This window comes from Mobula hypostoma, chromosome 11 (assembly GCF_963921235.1).
Source record: "Mobula hypostoma chromosome 11, sMobHyp1.1, whole genome shotgun sequence".
NCBI classification, from domain to species: domain Eukaryota; kingdom Metazoa; phylum Chordata; class Chondrichthyes; order Myliobatiformes; family Myliobatidae; genus Mobula; species Mobula hypostoma.
Window position 1 is genome coordinate 23,051,383 of NC_086107.1, and position 13,641 is coordinate 23,065,023.

Here is a 13,641-nt window from a genome sequence, read left to right on the forward strand (position 1 = left end):
GGGTGGCTGGGATCTTTTATTATGTTAACTACTTTACCAGGGCAGTGAGAAGTCTAGGTAGAGTCCATGAATTTCTGAGGTGGTATCCGTGATGTGCTGAGCTGCGTCCACGACACACTGCAGTTCCTTGCAGTTTTGGGTAGAGCCGTTGGCATACTGAGCTGTGATATATCCCGATAGGATGCTTTCTATGGTGCAAAGGTAAAAAATTAGTGTGGGTCAAAGGGGACATGCCAGATTTCTTTGGCTTTCTGAGGAAGTGAAGGTGCTGGTATGCTTTTGTGGTTCTGGCATATACATGCTTGGACCAGGACAGGTGATGGACACTCCTCAGAACTTGGAGCTTTCAACTCCCTCAACATCCACACCCTTCATCTGAACAGAAACATGTACATGCCCTTCATCCCGAGGCCAATGTACAGCTTGTTTGTTTTGCTGACACTGAGAGAAACATTATTGTCATCACGCCATACAATTATGCTCTCTGTCTCTTCTTGTATTCCAACTCATCATTCTTTGTGATTCGGTCCACAATGGTGGTATCGTCTGCAAACTTGGAGATGGACAGAGGAGAACCTAACCACACAAACATGAGTGTAAATGGAGTAGAGTAGTGGGCTTTGGATACAGCCTTGGGCACCAGTGTTGAGGATAATTGTGGTGGAGGTATCGGTGCCTATTATTTCTGATTGTGGTCTGCTAGTTACAAAGTCAAGGATACAGTTACAAGAGAGGGACCTGCTTGTCAGGGAGTTTGGGAGATGAGTTTTCTTTGTAATTATAGCATTAAAAGTGGAGCTGTGGTAATAAACAATAGTCTAATGGATGTCTTTACTGTCCAGATGCTCCAGAGAAGACTGTAGGTGCAGGGAGATGGCATCTGTCATGCACCTCTTTCACGGTTAAGAAAATTGCAGTTGATCGAGGCTGTAAGACTATAGGACAGAGGTGAGAATTGGGCCATTCAAGCCTTTCAGTCCTCTCCACCATTCGATCATGGATGATTTATTTTCCTTTTTGCCTTCTCTCTGCAACCTTTGACACACTTACTAATCAAGAACTTATCAACATCCACTTTAAATATACCCAATTATTTGCCTTTTCACAGCCATGTAAAGTAAAGAATTCCACAGATTCACCACCCTCTGCCTAAAGAAACTCCTCCTCATTTCCATTCTAAACTGATATCCTTTTATTTTGGAACTTGGCCCTCTGGTCCTAGACTCTCCTATGATAGGAAACGTCCTCTCCACATCCACTCTGTCTCTGCCTTTAAATAGGCAATATGTCTCAATGAGATCCCCACTAATTCTTCTAAACTCCAGTGCGTACAGGCCCAGAGTCATGAAACACGTATCATGTGTTAACCCTTTCACTCCCAGGATCATTCTTGTAAATCTCATCTGGACTCTGTCCAATGCTGATGCCAGCATGATCTTTTTTTGGATACTGGGCCCAAAGCAGCTCACATACTCCATATGTGGTCTGACGAATACCTTATAAAGCCTAGGCATTACAACATTATTCTAGTCCTCTGGAAATGAATTCTAACATTCAATTTGCCTTTCATACTACTGACTCAACTGCAAATTAAAACTTAAGGAATCCTGCACTAGGACTCCAATTTCTGAATTTGTTCCTGATTTAGAAAACAGTCTGACTTTACCTCTTTTGCTAAAGTGCATGGTCATACACTTCCCTACACTGTATTCCATCTGTAATTTCTTTGCTCATTCTCCTAATCAGTCCAATTCTTTCTGCATACTCCCTGCTTCTCAACACTGAGTGCACCTCCACCTATCTTTGTATCATCTGAAAACGTGGCTCAAAGCCATCAGTTCCTTCATCCAGATCATTAACACATAATATGAAAATTGTGGACTCAACTTTGACCCCTGTGGAATACTACTAGTTGCTGACTGCAAATCAGAATTCCTCCTTTTATGCCCACTCCTTGCCTTCTGCCAGTCAGCCATTCTTCGGTCCATGGACACTAACATCTAGCCAGCCAATGAAGGGAGGCTAATTGGCCTATAATATCCTGTATTTTGCCTCCCTTCCTTCTTAAAGTGGAGTCACATTTGCAGTTTTCCAATCCCCAGAGCCATTCCTGAATTTAGTGATTCCTGAAAGATCATTACTAATGTATCCACAATGTCTTCATTTACCTTTTCCAGAACCCTGGGATGTAGTCCATTTGGTCCAGGTGACTTATTGAAACTCAAACCTTTCAGCTTCCCAGGCACCTTAGTAATAGCGACTATACTCACTGGTGCCCCCTGAGACTCAAATTTCTGGCGTGCTGCTGGTGTCTTCCACAGCGAAGACTGAATGCAGTTGTTAAGATTGACTAGAAGGCTGAAGTTGATGCACACCATGACCAGCCACTTTAATCGGTTCATGATAGTGGAGGCCAGAGCCACCAGTTTCTAGTCATAAGGTGTTTTACCGTATAAAACCGAGAAGAGGACCATTTTGAAGAGAGAAAAAATACACATAATATCTTGGCACATATAGCTTTTATAATTACAGTGGATTCCAGTTAATTGGCCATTGGTTAAATGGGGCAGACATCTATTTAGGACAACTTTTAAAGAACAAAAACTAATCAAGGAAATATCCAGGCACCCCTTCATTTATTTTGGACACTATGCTGCTTAATTGGTTTCTAATTAGTGTCAAATATGTACACTTGTGTGGTCGCTAGACACTAAACCAAGCTTAGAGTGAGCAGTTCTTAAATAACTTTTTTTTGCGTGTGCTTATCTTCAAAAACCAGTGACTTTTGTCACTGACAGTTGGCGAGAAATCAGCGGTAAGACAATTCGCAATGGTTTTGCTCACTGTGGTTTCAAGCATTCAGACTTCAAAATGTGAGGAACGGTTGGAAGTGAAAATGAAATGACTTCCCTACTTCAACAAGTTAGAAACTACAAAGAATTTGAAGGTATTGACAATCATCTTGAATGTTGCAATGATAATGTAGAAATGTGAAAATTGTCGACAGCATGGTATGAAGGCATTCCATTATCTACAGCAGGTATCTGCCCTGACCTTGTCAATTTATAGTCGATCAAAAGAATGTGGCAGCATGCACCGGATAAATACCTCTATCGATAATTATTAGGAACTAATACATAGTTCTATAGTCTATAGTAGTATTGATTGTGTTCTAATTTGTTCTGTATTTTACTTAAATGCATAACTTTTTACTCAGTTAAACAATAGTTCAATAGTTCAATTTAATATCAGAGAATGTTTACAATATACAACCTGAAATTTTTGTTCTTCACAGGCATCCATGAAAACAGAAGAGTGCCCCAAAGTATGAATGGCAGTAAAAATGGTAGAACACCAAAGCCCCCCAACTCCCCCCAAGAATAAGCAGCACCCTCTCCCACTTACTTCAGCGAAAAGCAGCATCAACACCCTCTACCCACCAAGAAAGCAATAGCAAAGACCTCAAGAGAGACCATGATCTGCAGTACAACAAAAACTAATCATTCACCAGACACTTTGGCATACCACAGGCTCTCTCTTCCTAATAAATTGACAGAGAGGTTCCCCCTTTCACAGTGAGAGGGGAGGCCAACAAAGACAAACAACTCACTAAGCCTGCTGCGTTTGGTTTTCTCCCTGAGTTCTCTGACTCAAGAATCGACAACAAACTGTCCCCTACCAATGAGAAAAAGAAAGAGAGCCCGCAGTCCACTGAGTACAGAGCCTCCGACAGCCTACCTGCTGTTCCTGATGTTCCGTTTTCTTCCATGATGCCTCAGTCAGCAGCACCGATGTGGAATTGGCTTGTTCACAGGACTACAAAGCAATAGTATACCAAAGGTGCACTCATCTTCTAGGCCACATCCTTGGGATAGTGAAAGATGGCCAGTCATGAACGCCTGGGAGCGGATCCAAATGCCGCAAAGAACTCAAGTCTGAGTGTAGCTCTATGTCAGGGTCTCCGACAGAACCCCATCCACCTTGAAAAGGAAAAAGAGAGACATTAAAAGTAGAAATTAAGCTGCTTCCGCAGATGAGCTTGAAGGAGCCTTTGTCGAGCGCCATTATAGCTCTGCCTTCCGAGGCAAGGTTTGTATATTTTATACCTTTTTAACTATTGCCATGAAACTTGGGCTAATTGGGGCAGCCGCTTAATTGGACCAAAAGGTACAGATCCCAGTATGTTCTATTAACCAAAATCCACTGTACTTTCTTGACAGTCTTTAGGGATCAAAGATGGATTGCTTTCAGTCCTGTTCTGTGGATTCCAAGGTGTCGTATGAGGGCAATGCAGGAACTGCAGACTTTCCTCATGTGGATCAAGAAGGTGACTGAGAGGAAAACAAGGAGGGTAGTTGTGAAGTAAATCAGTTTATGCAGGATACACAATGCTTCTCTGTAATCTGGCAGTATGTAAATACTTGTTCATTGCTACATTGGGAGAATAGTGGATGGCAGTGAAAAGCCTCCTGGAATCAATAAGAGAGATTCTGCTTCTCAGAAATAAAATAAAGAAATTGGTTCCATTTTAGCCTTTTCTGGTCCCTAATCTTGTCTTCACACAGACAAAGTTTCCCCTCTTGGAGCCACTGTTAAAATCTGAATCATCAACGGGTGCGCAGAACTAACTTGCTGGCTGTCAGTCCTTACTACCAACTCAAGAGATCAGGTCAAATTTCAGAACTCTTTTGGCAGTTTTCCAGCAGGTAAGTATCACTGAATGATGTTATGTGCCCTCCTGCTTGGTTTTCCATCAGATGACTGGGGTTAAAGTAGCCTCCATTTTTTCCTAAAGCCCACGGAGCACATTTTAATGCGTTGAATTGAGTTTGGGAAATCCATGTTGTATGAGTACGAGCCATTCTATATATGGTTAGTTGATCTGCGTCCAGTTATGCCAGGATGTCTTTTGAAGAATGTCTCAGTTTGTGCTCTTTATAGCAGTGAACTTGGAGGAAAGCCAAAATATCCGTTTGCCGTTGTTACTGTGAGAAAAATAGCAATTGCAGCTGTTTGCCATTAGTTTTGAATCTGATGTTTTTGGAGCAGTTTAGTTCCAGCCAAACTGAATCTTTGAACCAAGGTCAGTGTGCTAGGCTTAAACTGAAATGTTTTCTCTTAAATGCCGAACAAGCATTTCAACGTCATTTCAAAAAAGGTGAGCAAACTTTATCTTGTTTTTATGTAACCATTCATCTATTTTTCTTCACATACTTTGAGACATAGTTCTGGAAGAAAATTGTATCTCTTTTTTGTTCCTTCTAGGGAAGAAATTTGTCTGAATCCATTTTTAGGGACTGAGTCACCGCTAATCAGCCATGCGCTGCCTGAATGAGAGGTCCTAGTCAGGACCCAACTTGGAGCTCGAGTCCTGCTGACATCCTATGAAAAAGTTCTGCACATGGCAACTGTCAGCTTACTTATCTTGCCAAAAGCAGGAGAGGCTTGCTGTATAAAATGGGGAATAAATAGCTCCAAAGTTCTGGTCTTCAAAAAATAAATAACATATTAAAAAATGTGATCTTTCTTCGCAGCTGTAGTTTGAATTGAAGTGGAATTGGACCACAAGCTCCAGTGCTGGGAGAAAGTTCATCTTACAGTGGCTCCTTCAAATTAGGTTCGCCCTCAAGTTACATATGCCAAAGGCCAGCATTCCCTGACATTCAGGTAAAAGAGTGCTCCCTGTAATGTTTGATACGATGTTCGGGGATTTTGACAGAGTAACAATGGAAGAAAGAAAATATATTCAGGATGCTGTCTGACGTGAAGTTTAAAATGCTCTCAATCACTTCTGTTATTCCAAACAGTGGAGGTTTTGAGGTTTTAGGGTTCAGAGAGTTTGGTGAAAGAAGCCCAGGTGGCTTGTGTGTAGAACTGAAATCTAGGTATACCACTAATAAGGGAAGTTAAGGCAATGTGTGGGGCTGCAGATATAGTGATTGTTTGTTCTATTTTAAATTCTGTCATAGGACCTGGGCAGCACTGCTTGGACGTATTTATTCTTTATGCTTAATCATTTATACTGACTGGCTTGCCAGGTTAGTTCAGAGGGCGGTGAAGAGTAAATCCTACATCTGTCAGCCTGGTATTAGAACCATATCTGACTGGTATCAATTTTCCTTCCCAAAGGGACATTGGTGAACCAAATGAGCGTTTCCAACAATTGGTGGTTTCCTAATCACCACTAGTGATCCCATCCTTATATCGGGGCAATATAATAGTGTAGTGGTTAGCACAATGCTTTACAGTACCAAGTGACCCAGGCTCAATTCCCACCGCGGGCTGTAAGGGGCTTATACATTCTGCCTGTGACCACGTGCGTTTCCTCTGGGTGCTTTGGTTTCCTCCCACTCTCCACAGTACCATTTAGTAGATTAATAAGTCATTGCGCTAGGGTTAAATTGGGGAGCACAACTCCAAGTGTCGGAAGGGTCTGATCCACGCTGTAGCTCAATAAATAAGTTCAAAATTTATTTAAATTCTCAGCATTTGTAGTGGGGTTCAACCTAATGTCTCTAGATCAATATCCAAGACTGCTTGTTTCTGGTCTTGTAACTTAAAACACTATGCTACCACTTGGTAAAAAAAAATCACACTGTTGAATGAGCTCAGTGTCTGTAGAGGGAAATGAGCAGTTGACGTTTTGGGTTGAGACCCTTCACCTGGACCAATTTGGGTTGAGTGTCTTTATTGCTGTTCTATCTATTTAGTCAAAAGGTGATTATTCGAGTCCATGTTGTCCCTGTTACATATATGCTGTGTGCTTGAAAGATTGATGCGAGTATAGTTTCACTCCATGGTATAGAAACTGAAACCAAATATCATTGCTAGAGATTGAGAAATAACAGCAACAAATGGATAACATCTAGTATGCATTTAATAAGAAGAAGATCTGTTTTGAATTTGCTGATTTTATCTGCAGTTTTGTGGGTAAATGGAGCCTAATTGAGGATTTATCTTGAAATTAAGCAGCTTCAAATCTCTGGTGTTGTTGAGACAAAAGGAGTGACTTTGCCTTTGTAAGCTGAGCCATGCAATCAACCTGTCGTCTCTCCTGCTACCAGAAAAAGCAAAAGTTATTCCTGTGTCTGCTAAAAAACAGTCATCACCCTGCTTCAGCAATGAATTGAGGTGACTGCATGGTTTCCACCCCCTTGCAACTTTTAAAGAGACAGTACACTGAAAAACATTTCATTTCAAGGAATCTGTCCTGGGCCCAGCACTTAAGTGCATTTACGAGGGAAGTATGGCAGTGCCACTTCTTCGTTAGTTTCCGAACATTCAGCGTGACACCTAAAACTTTGACACACCTCTATAGATGTGTGGTGGAGAGTAAGTTGACTAGTTGCATCATGGGCTGGTCTGGAAACAGGAATGCCTTTGAATAGAAAAGCTTACAAAAAGTTATGGGTACAACCCATCCTGACATGGTAAAGCCTTCGCTACCATTAATCACATCTACAAGGAGTGCAGTCTCAGGGGAGCAGCATTGACCATAGAGGACCCAAGCACCCAGCCGTGTTCTCTTCTCATTGCTGCCATAGAAAGAAGATACAGGAGGCCCAGGACCCAAACCTCCAGGCGCAGGAACAGTTATTACCCCTCAGTAATCAGGATCTTGAACCAGTGGGGGTAACTTCACTCACCACAATACTGAACTGTTCCCATAACCTATGAACTCACTTTCAAGGACTCTTCATTTGATGTTCTTGATATTTATTGCTTATTTAGTTATTATTAGTTTTTTTTTCTCATTTGTAATTGCACTGTTTATTGCCTTTTGCACACTGGCTCTTTATCCTTCTTGTAGGCTGCGGTCTTTCAACAATTATATTGTGTTTCTTGGATTTACTAAATATGCCCACAAGAAAACAAATCTCGGGCTTGTATATGATGACAGATATATACTTTGATAATAAATTTACTTTGAATTTTGAGATGGATACTTATGAGTTTTTTCTTGTACTTTATGAAATGATGCTGTTGCTTATTGATATTTCATAAATAAATACTAGTTTGCAAACCGTGGTGTTATGATGTCCTGTGCTGTCACATAGCAAGTCTAGAAAGCTGATCTGACTAAAATTTACCATCAGTGGCCACTTTATTAGGTACAGGGGGTACCTAGTAAATTAGCCACTGAGTGTCTTTCTGTATGTTTGTAGTCTTCTGCTATGCATCCACTTCACGGCTCAACTCGTCATGCACTTTGAGAAGCTCTTCGGCACACTACTGTTGTAACTTGTGATTATTTGAGTTACTGTTGCCTTCTTGTCAGCTTGAACCAGTCTGACCCTTCTCTTCTGACCTCTCTTGCCAACGAGGCATTTTTGCCCACAGAACTGCTCTTCACTGGATGATTTTTTTTTTGCACCATTCTCTGTAAGCTCTGGAGACTGTTCTGTGAAAAGATCCCAGGGGATCAGCAGTTTCTGAGATAATCCAATCACCCAATCTGGCACCAGCAATAATTCCACAGTTCCCTCCCATTCTAATGTTTCCCCTAAACCTCTTGGCCATTTCTGCATGCTTTTATGCATTGCATTGCTGCCACACAATTGGCTGATTTGATAGTCATAGTCATAGTCATACTTTATTGATCCCGGGGGAAATTGGTTTTCGTTACAGTTGCACCATAAATAATAAATAGTAATAAAACCATAAATAGTTAAATAGTAATACGTAAATTATGCCAGTAAATTATGAAATAAGTCCAGCACCAGCCTATTGGCTCAGGGTGTCTGACCCTCCAAGGGAGGAGTTGTAAAATTTGATGGCCACAGGCAGGAATGACTTCCTATGACGCTCTGTGTTGCATCTCGGTGGAATGAGTCTCTGGCTGAATGTACTCCTGTGCCCACCCGGTACATTATGTAGTGGATGGGAGACATTGTCCAAGATGGCATGCAACTTAGACAGCATCCTCTTTTCAGACACCACTGTGAGAGAGTCCAGTTCCATCCCCACAACATCACTGGCCTTAAGAATGAGTTTGTTGATTCTGTCAGTGTCTGCTACCCCCAGCCTGCTGCCCCAGCACACAACAGCAAACATGATAGCACTGGCCACCACAGACTCGTAGAACATCCTCAGCATCGTCCGGCAGATATCAAAGGACCTCAGTCTCCTCAGGAAATAGAGACGGCTCTGACCCTTTTTGTAGACAGCCTCAGTGTTCTTTGACCAGTCCCGTTTATTGTCAATTCATATCCCCAGGTATTTGTAATCCTCCACCATGTCCACACTGACCCCCTGGATGGAAACAGGGGTCACCGGTGCCTTAGCTCTCCTCAGGTCTACCACCAGCTCCTTATTCTTTTTCACATTAAGCTGCAGATAATTCCGCTCACACCATGTGCTATTTGCATTATCAGACTGGTGTACAGAATAAAGTGGCCACGGAGTGTAATTTATCTGGAAAGGGAAACTGTTCAGCTCGGGCACTGTCTCAGAAAGTTGGGGTTTGCTCCTCACACCATCACAAAAATATCGGCCACGTCTCCAGCCCAACACAGAGAGTGTCCTGACCAGTTGAGCTGTTAAGCTGACACTCATATGTTCTCTGAGGTGAATATAGAAGGTTCTGAAGCACCATTTCATAGAGCTAGAAAATTAACCTCCAGCATATTGGTCAAGGTTTTTTTAATACAGATTATCTTGAGTGACCTGAGAGAGGACAAGCCTATTGCATGGCTCAATTTATAAAGCTCATTGTGACACATGTGTTTGTTAGAACATATTGTGCACAGAATGCATTTCCTATATATTGAAGTGACTACCCTTTATTGATTACAATGTGTTTAGGGATGCTATCATAGTCATAGTCATACTTTATTGATCCCAGAGGAAATTGGTTGAAATGTGCTGAAGTCAGGCACACCTTTTGTTTGATATGCATATGCTGAGTTATCCTGATGTTCTAGAGTACTTAGGGTGTGATTTGCAGCACAATAACTGATGGATTGCTAATAAAGGGTAGCTTCAAGAAAGGACTGCCAGATCAGTACAAACTCTTCACTGTTTTTCTTTCATTGGTTCTATAAGAAGCAGGTTAGAAGGCATGGTAAGAATGGTTTCCTGTGTTAAACAAGCACCACAGGCATATCGTTGGCAGTAAGTTTACCTTTTAACATCAAACATCCAAATATTAATTTGATGGGATGTTATTTACATTATTGCAAGATGATAAGAATTGTTCAATTTACCTTTGCAAAACACTTTTGCTGTGCTTTGCCATTGTTGAATACAATAAAGACTGTTTACACTACATGATGTGGTTGAAACCCACAGAGATGTTTATTAATATCGGAAACTACTGTTGGAAACATAGAAACATAGATACATAGAAAATAGGTGCAGGAGTAGGCCATTCATCCCTTTGAGCCTGCACTGCTATTCAGTACGATCATAGCTGATCATCCAACTCAGAACCCCGTACCTGCCTTCTCTCCATACCCCCTGATCCCTTTAGCCACAAGGGCCATATCTAACTCCCTCTTAAATATAGTCAATGAACTGGCCTCAACAGTTTCCTGTGGCAGAGAATCCCACAGATTCACCACTCTCTGTGTGAAGAAGTTTTTTTTCTCATCTCGGTCCTAAAAGGCTTCCCCTTTATCCTCAAACTGTGACCCCTCGTTCTGGACTTCCCCGACATCGGGAACAATCTTCCTGTATCCAGCCTGTCCAATCCCTTTAGAAGTTTATACGATTCAATCAGATCCCCCCTCAATCTTCTAAATTCCAGAGAGTATAAGCCTAGTCGATCCAGTCTTTCATCATATGAAAGTCCTGCCATCCCAGGAATCAATCTGGTGGACCTTCTTTGTACCCCCTCTATGGCAAGAATGTCTTTCCTCAGATTAGGCGACCAAAACTGCACACAATACTCCAGGTGTGGTCTCACCAAGGCCTTGTACAACTGTCATAGTACCTCCCTGCTCCTGTACTCGAATCTTCTTGCTATGAATGCCAGCATACCATTTGCCTTTTTCACCGCCTGCTGTACCTGCATGCCCACTTTCAATGACTGGTGTACAATGACACCCAGGTCTCATTTCACCTCCCCTTTTCCTAATTGGCCACCATTCAGATAATAATCTGTTTTCCTGTTCTTGCCACCAAAGTGGATAACCTCACATTTATCCACATTAAATTGCATCTGCCATGAATTTGCCCACTCACCTAACCTATCCAAGTCACCCTGCATCCTCTTAGCATCCTCCTCACAGCTAACACTGCCGCCCAGCTTCCTGTCATCCGCAAACTTGGAGATGCTGCATTTAAATCCATTGTCTAAGTCATTAATATATATTGTAAACAACTGGGATCCCAGCACTGAGCCTTGCGGTACCCCACTAGTCACTGCCTGCCATTCTGAAAAGGTCCCGTTTATTCCCACTCTTTGCTTCCTGTCTGCCAACCAATTCTGTATCCACATCAATACCCTACCCCCAATACCGTGTGCTTTAAGTTTGCACACTAATATCCTGTGTGGGACCTTGTCAAAAGCCTTTTGAAAATCCAAATGTACCACATCCACTGGTTCTCCCCTATCCACTCTGCTAGTTACATCCTCAAAAAATTCTATGAGATTCGTCAGACATGATTTTCCTTTCACAAATCCGTGCTGACTTTGTCCGATGATTTCACTGCTTTCCAAATGTGCTGTTATCACATCTTTGATAACTGACTCTAGCATTTTCTCCACCATCGATGTCAGGCCTACCGGTCTATAATTCCCCGGTTTCTCTCTCCCTCCTTTTTTAAAAAGCGGGGTTACATTAGCCACCCTGCAATCCTCAGGAACTAATCCAGAATCTAAAGAGTTTTGAAAAATTATCACTAATGAATCCACTATATCTTGGGTTACTTCCTTAAGCACTCTGGGATGCAGACCATCTGGCCCTGGGGATTTATCTGCCTTTAATCCCTTCAATTTACCTAATACGACTTCCCTACTAACATGTATTTCCCTCAGTTCCTCCATCTCACTGGACCCTCAGTCCCCTACTATTTCCAGAAGATTATTTATGTCCTCCTTAGTGAAGACAGAACCAAAGTAGTTATTCAATTGGTCTACCATGTCCTTGTTCCCCATGATCAATTCACCTGTTTCTGACTGTAAGGGACCTACATTTGTCTTAACCAATCTTTTTCTCTTCCTATATCTATAAAAGCTTTTACAGTCCGTTTTTATGTTCCCTGCCAGTTTCTCTCATAACCTTTTTTCCCTTTCCTAATTAAGCCCTTTGTCCTCCTCTGCTGGACTCTGAATTTCTCCCAGTCCTCAGGTGTGCCACTTTTTCTGGCTAATTTGTATGTTTCTTCTTTGGAATTGATACTATCCCTAATTTCCCTTGTCAGCCACGGGTGCACTACCTACCCTGGTTTATTCTTTTGCCAAACTGGGATGAACAATTGTTGTAGTTCATCCATGTGATCTTTAAATGCTTGCCATTGCATATCCACCGTCAACCCTTTAAGTATCATTTGCCAGTCTATCTTAGCTAATTGACATCTCATACCTTCAAAGTTACCCTTCTTTAAGCTCAGAACCTTTGTTACTGCATTAACTATATCACTCTCCATCTTAATGAAGAATTCCACCATATTATGGTCACTCTTACCCAAGGGGCCTCGCACGACAAGATTGCTAACTAACCCTTCCTCATTGCTCAATACCCAGTCTAGAATGGCCTGCTCTCTAGTTGGTTCCTCAACATGTTGGTTCAGAAAACTATCCCACATACAGTCCAAGAAATCCTCTTCCTCAGCACCCTTACCAATTTGGTTCACCCAATCTATATGTGGATTGAAGTCACCCATTATAACTGCTGTTCCTTTATTGCACACATTTCTAATTTCCTGTTTAATGCCATCCCCAACCTCACTACTACTGTTAGGTGGCCTGTACACAACTCCCACCAGCGTTTTCTGCCCCTTAGTGTTATGCAGCTCTTCCCATATCGATTCCACATCCTCCCGGCTACTGTCGTGCCTTTCTATTGCGTTAATCTCCTGTTTAACTATCCGATTGTGGAATTACAAATCTATACTGAATTATAAGTATGTTAACAAATGTTTTAAAGAGATTAACTTTCTGAAGTAATTAAGCGTATGTTCATGTTCTATAATCTGCCCTGAGATTCATTTTCTTGCGGGCATTCACAGTAGAACAAAGAAATACAATAGAACCTATGAAAAACTACATACAAACAAAGACTGGCAAATAATCGAGGTGTAAAAGAAGACAAACTGTGCAATAAATAATCAAAAAAGATAAATAAATAATACTGAGAACATGAGTTGTAGAGTTCTTGAAAGTGAGTCTGTAGGTTGTGGAATCAGTTCAGAGTTGAGGTGGGTGAACTTATCCACTATGGTTCAGGAACCTGATGGTTGAAGCGTAATAACTGTTCTTGAATGTGGTGGTGTGGGACCTAAGGCTCCTGTACCCACTTCCCGATGGCAGCAACGAGAAGAGAACATGGCGTGGATGGTGGAGGTCCTTCTTGATGGATGTTGCTTTCTTGTGGCAGTACTCCTTATATATATATGCTCAATGATGGGGAGGGCTTTTCCTAAATGGACTGGGCTGTGTCCACTATTTTTTGTAGGTTTTTCTTACTCACAGTTGAC

General features: G+C 41.8%; 1 long non-coding RNA gene across 2 annotated transcripts in view; it reads left to right on the forward strand.

The window, feature by feature from the left end:
- The first annotated feature begins 4,743 nt into the window (after positions 1 to 4,743).
- Positions 4,744 to 13,641, forward strand: part of LOC134354242 (uncharacterized) — a 51,901-nt gene continuing 43,003 nt past the window's right edge. For both annotated transcript variants that reach the window (XR_010019741.1, XR_010019742.1), the window contains exons 1-2: positions 4,744 to 5,158; positions 5,266 to 5,667. This is a non-coding gene — a long non-coding RNA (uncharacterized LOC134354242). The remainder of the gene's footprint in view (positions 5,159 to 5,265; positions 5,668 to 13,641) is intronic.